Source organism: Mus caroli, chromosome 4, assembly GCF_900094665.2.
Source record: "Mus caroli chromosome 4, CAROLI_EIJ_v1.1, whole genome shotgun sequence".
NCBI classification, from domain to species: domain Eukaryota; kingdom Metazoa; phylum Chordata; class Mammalia; order Rodentia; family Muridae; genus Mus; species Mus caroli.
Genome location: NC_034573.1, coordinates 133339914 through 133345545, shown reverse-complemented (window position 1 = coordinate 133345545; position 5632 = coordinate 133339914). Strand labels below are relative to the sequence as shown.

Genomic DNA, 5632 nt, shown 5'->3' with positions numbered 1-5632 from the left:
CTAATGATAGGTGTGGATTTCTGCATCTGTTTTGGTCAACTTCTGGGTAGATTCTGTCAGAGGACAGATATCTATCTGTCTCCTATCTGTGAATCTAGGCTGATGGATACAAAGATAGCCTGAGGCACCAAAATAGTTGGAGGAATGCAAACCAGTTGTGTGTCTGCATAGATGCTCTAAGGACAGCTTCACACAATCCATTCCAAATGGACAACTGCTGCTACTGTACTTTTTATTTCTGCCTCACACCTGTGTATGTTCATCAGCAGTTACAGAAATAGCTATCAACAGTGTCTTTGCATCTTGCACCATTGTAACAAGGATGTCAGCAAAAAAAAAAAAAGTAATCAATTTTTCCTAGGGTGTCTCTGTGACTCCACTACCTGTGAAGCCACAGTTGTAGTTGTTTCATCCTTCCACACATAGACCTCCATTAAGACATGGCTTAGTGGCCTGTTCCTCAAAGTTGAGTTCACAATGAATCCATGGGCACATTTCCAAAATTAACACAAATACCATCCTGATATAGTCCACCAAGTAGACTTGGCTGGGATCAGGATTTATCAATTTCCAACTCATAATTCACACCAAAATACTGTTGAGAAGAGACACATTTGTATCTTTCTATCTCATTGAGGTATACATCCTCATTAATGCATTGATAAGAAACACATTCATCCATTCCTAAGTCATAATGCCTGTCTTGGTATCCAGGCACACAGAAGCAGGAGTACCCATTTATTCCATCCTAGCACAAAACCCCATTGCTACAAGGGCCAGAAGCAGTCATTGTGATCTCTCTCACAAAATTTTCCATCACATACAGCAAGTCAAATACAGACAGGGTGCTCAGGGACTATAAAGAAGATGCCTCCAACCTGGCAGGCATTCCCTCCACAGGAACTAGTGGCAGTCTCCCAGGTCACCCACAGTACCCAGGAGGACATTGTCATAGGAAAACCCTTTGTCCTGCAGAATTCACACAAATGGCAATTCCTTGGCAGGGACTAGAGAAGCAAGGGTCTTTTAGGTCTTCACAGCCTTTGTCCACATTATTAGCTATGTCATGGAACAATTGTTATCTTGTGGAAAACCCTTGCACATAGAGTAGTTTTGGCAAGCATTTAACAGACCTATTGTTTTTAATTGCAAAATGGATCCTGGCACCTCAAGTCACCGCAGGACTAGGTACATCCTCTCCCACTGAGGCCAGGCAGGAGAGCCCAGATAGGGAAGCAGGAACTACAAGCAAACAATAGATTCAGGGGCAACCTCTGCTCCAATTATTGGGGAGACTCATAAAGACTGTCTTAGGATTTTACTGCTGTGAACATACACCATGACCAAGACAATTCTTATAAAGGAAAACATATAATGGGGCCTGACTTACAGATTCAGAGGTTGAATTCATTACCATCAAGGAGGGAATCATAGTATCCAGGCAAGTATGGCACTGGAGTTGCTGAGAATTCTATATCTTCATCCAAAGGAAGCCAGGAACAGACTGTCTTCCAGGCAGCAAGAAAGGGGGACTCAAACCCACCCCCACAGTGTCACACTTCCTCCAACAAGGCCATGCCTCCTAATAGTGCCACTCCCTGGGCCAAACATATTCCAACCAAGAGAAAGACCATGCTGAAAATCTGCTACATATGTATATGAGGCCTATTTCCATCTCTTGTATGCTCTTTGGTTGCTGATTCAGTCTCTAGGAGACTACAAGTGTCCAAGTTACTTTACTCTGTTGGCCTTGTGGAGTCCCTATCTCCTCCCAATTCCTGAATCCTTCTTCCAGCTCTTCCACTGGACTTGAAGAGCTCAGTTTGATTGTTGGTCTGTGTATCTATTTCAGACAGTTGCTGGGTGGAGTCCTTCAGAAGACTTCAGGGACTGGTTCTTGCCCATGGGATGAAGCAGAAGTTGAGGCAGTTATTTGGCCATTCCCTCAGTCTCTGTGATGTCTTGGCCCAGCACTTCTTGTAGGTAGAACAAATTTTGGCTTAAAGGATTTCTGGATGGGTTGGTGTCTTTATCCATCCACCAAGACTCCTCTCTAGCTACAGCAGGTGGCCACTTCAGGCTCCTTATGCTCTCTCATAAACTCCCTGGGGTCTCCCCCAACCCAAGTGTCTGGCACATCTTAGAGATGTACTGATCCCTGCCAATTTCCATTCATTCTCCTGGCCCACTCTCTTTACCTATTCCTATATATTATTAATCTACCCCTGACCCCCATGCATGCTCTGTCCCACCCAGTTCCCTCCTTCTATCCATCTCCAATGGTAATTTTATTTCCCCTTTTGAGTTAGATTCAAGCATCCTTGGGCCCTCCCTCTAGTTTCATTGTAGTATTGGTATCCTGTACTTTATGTCTAATGTCCACTTAAGTGAGTGCATAATATGCATGACCTTTTGAGCCACTCAGGATATTCATTCTTTTGCCTACAAAATTCTGATGCCCTTGTTTTTAATAGTTGAGTAGAATTCTCTTATGTAAGTAAACCACATTTTCTTTATCTATTCTTCAGTTGTGGGCATTTGGGTTGTTTCTAGTTTCAGACTAATACACATAAAGCTACTATGAATATTATGAAGCAAGTGTCCTTTTGGTATGGTATATCATGATTTAGGTATACTCCCAAGAGTGTTACCATTGTTTCTTGAGGTAGAATGACTCCAAATTTTCTGAGAAACAGGCAGTGTGATTATCACTATGGTTGTACAATTTGGACTTCCACCAGCAATGGTGGGATGTTCTTGCTCATTTTCTTTGCCAATATGTGCTGTCACTTGAGTTTTTGATCTTAGCCATTTTGATAGGTTTAAGATGGAATCTCAGAGTCATTTTATTTTCATTTCTCTCATGGCTAAGGACATTTGAGTATTTCTATAAAGTGTGTCACAGCCACTAGATTGCTTGGTTTTGAATTTTCTGTTTAGCTCAGTAGCACCCCCTCCATTTTTTAACTGTGTTATTCAGTTTGTTGGCGTCTACATTCTTGAGTTCTTTACATTTTTGGATATATAAAGTACTCTGTCAAATGTTCTGTTGGTGAAAATCTTTTCGAGTTTTTTATGCTGCGGTTTTGTCCAATCAATGCTGTCCTTAGCCTTTCAAAAGCTTTTCAGTTCTCTGGCTTAAATTTGATTCCCATGATCCATGTATCTGCTTTTATGGCAACACCATGTTGGTTTCATTCATATTGCTCTGTAGTACGACTTGTAATCAGGGATGGTAATAATAACTGAAATCCCTTTACTGTACATGTTGGTTTTAGCTATCCTGGTTTATTATTATTATCATTATTAAATTTCCCATATTGAGTTGAGAATTGTGCTTTCAAAGTTGTAAAGAATTGTGCTCAACTTTTTAAAGTTAATTATTTTATTTAAATTTTTTGATAGTAATGACAAAAATTCAATTTTCAGAGAGCCCTGAGTCACAAAGTTCCCAAATCCATGTTGAATCCACCTTTTTTCTCAATTCTAATTAACTTTTTACATAGATATAATTAGATATAGACCTCTCTCTCTCTCTCTCTCTCTCTCTCTCTCTCTCTCTCTCTCTCTCTCTCTTTTCTTTCATCTTTCTTTTGTTATGCAGATTCTCAGGAACACCAGAATAATGCCAGGAATTATGAGTCTGATGCAAAAACAAAGAGAGTCTATTACATCTTTATTACAAGAGTCTGACATGGATCACAAGCCTTTCCCACTCCGCAGGTTAGGAATGTGATGCTTATGTCCAGGGGTTTGAAATATATGAATATATATATGTGTGTGTATGTGTATATTTATAATGTATAATGTATGTATATATGTATGTATTTATGTGCATATGCATAATCTGGATCCTTGTACTTTAGGGTTAAGTGACTGTTGAGGTGATAAAGGAGTGCCATGCTTCAAACCTGATAAGTTTGTTCAGACAGCTGGGTGGAATCTTGCAGCTGGAAAGGGACCTTCCTAAAAGTAATGCTATCAGAGGCTAGTGTATTTTTACAACCTGGGCACAGCTGACTGGGAACACTTAATTACCCCTTTCCCATAGTCCAAAAGTGGGCTTTTTATCATTTCAAGATAGTGGTCTCTGCTTCCATCAAGTACAGGAGCCATCTGCACCAGATAAATGCGGATTATTAATCGAAGAGAATACTGGTCATGATGATTTGGAGTCAGGGCTATAGTGTTTTTGTCTGTTCCCAAGGCTGGCATCTCCCCCCACCCCCCGGGAGGATTATCACGGGGAAAGGAATGCTACCATGAAAGGAGAAAACAGGAATTGCAATATTCTGGCACCAGGCTGGGTCTATTTTGTTTGCCCTCTCCAAAGGCCAGAGGCATCTATGAAGTAGAGAGGAAAGGAGTGCTAACATCTCTAGCCCCCCACATCATCAGGGAAGTGCAGAGACGGGCTTCCTGTGTCTCTTTCACTTTCTTCCCTTTTTGATTATTTTATTTATGAACATATCAAATGTTGTTCCCCTTCCAGCTCACCCTTCCAAAAACCCCTCAAAACACCCCCTCCCCTTTGCCTCTAAGAGGGTGCTCCTTCACACACATGCACTTGTGCTTCACCTGTCTACTCTCCTTTTGTGCTAGAGCATAAGTCTTCATTCACAGTACCAAGGTACTTCCCTCCCACTGATTTCAGATGAGTTAATCCTCTGCTACATAAGTAGCTACAGCAATGGACCAATCTATGTATACTCTTTGGTTAGTGGTTTATTCCCTGGGAGTTCTGTGATATCCGGTTGGTTGATATTGTTGTTCTTTTTATTTTCATTTTTTTAATTTATTGGATATTTTCTTTGTTTACATTTCAAATGCTATCCCAAAAGTCCCCCATACCATCCCCCCCCCAACACCCTCACCCACTCATTCCCAATTCTTGGCCCTGGGTGTTCAGCTGTACTGAGGCATATAAAGTTTACAATACCAAGGGGTCTTTCTTCCCAATGATGGCCCACTAGGCCATCTTCTGCTACATATGCAGCTAGAGACGTGAGCTCCACGGTTACTGGTTAGTTCATATTGTTGTTCAAACTATGGGGTGCTGACCCCTTTAGCTCCTTGGGTACTTTCTCTAGCTCCTCCATTGGGGGCCCTGTGATACATCCAATAGCTGATGGTGAAAATACACTTCTGTATTTGCTAAGCCCCGGCATAGCCTAACAAGAGGCAGCTATATCAGGGTCCTTTCAGCAAACTCTTGCTAGTGTATGCAATGGTGTCAGCATTTGGAGGCTGATTATGGGATGGATCCTTGTGTATGGCAATCTCTAGATGGTCCATCCTTTCATCTCAGATCCAAACTTTGTCTCTGTAACTCCTTCCATGGGTGATTGTTCCCAATTCTAAAAAGGGGCAAAGTGTCCACACTTTAGTCTTCATTCTTGAGTTTCATGTGTTTTGCAAATTGTATCTTGTATCTTGGCTATTCTAAGATTCTGGGCTAGTATCCACGTATCAGTGAGTGCATATAATGTGAGCTCTTTTGTGATTGGGTTACCTCACTCAGGATGATGCCCTCCAGGTCCATCCATTTGCCTAGGAATTTCATAAATTGATTCTTTTTAATAACTGAGTAGTACTCCATTGTGTAAATGTACCACATTTTCTGTATCCATTC

General features: G+C 41.3%; 1 pseudogene; it reads right to left on the bottom strand.

Moving 5' to 3' along the window:
* Positions 1–5632, bottom strand: part of LOC110293443 — a 6130-nt pseudogene continuing 498 nt past the window's right edge.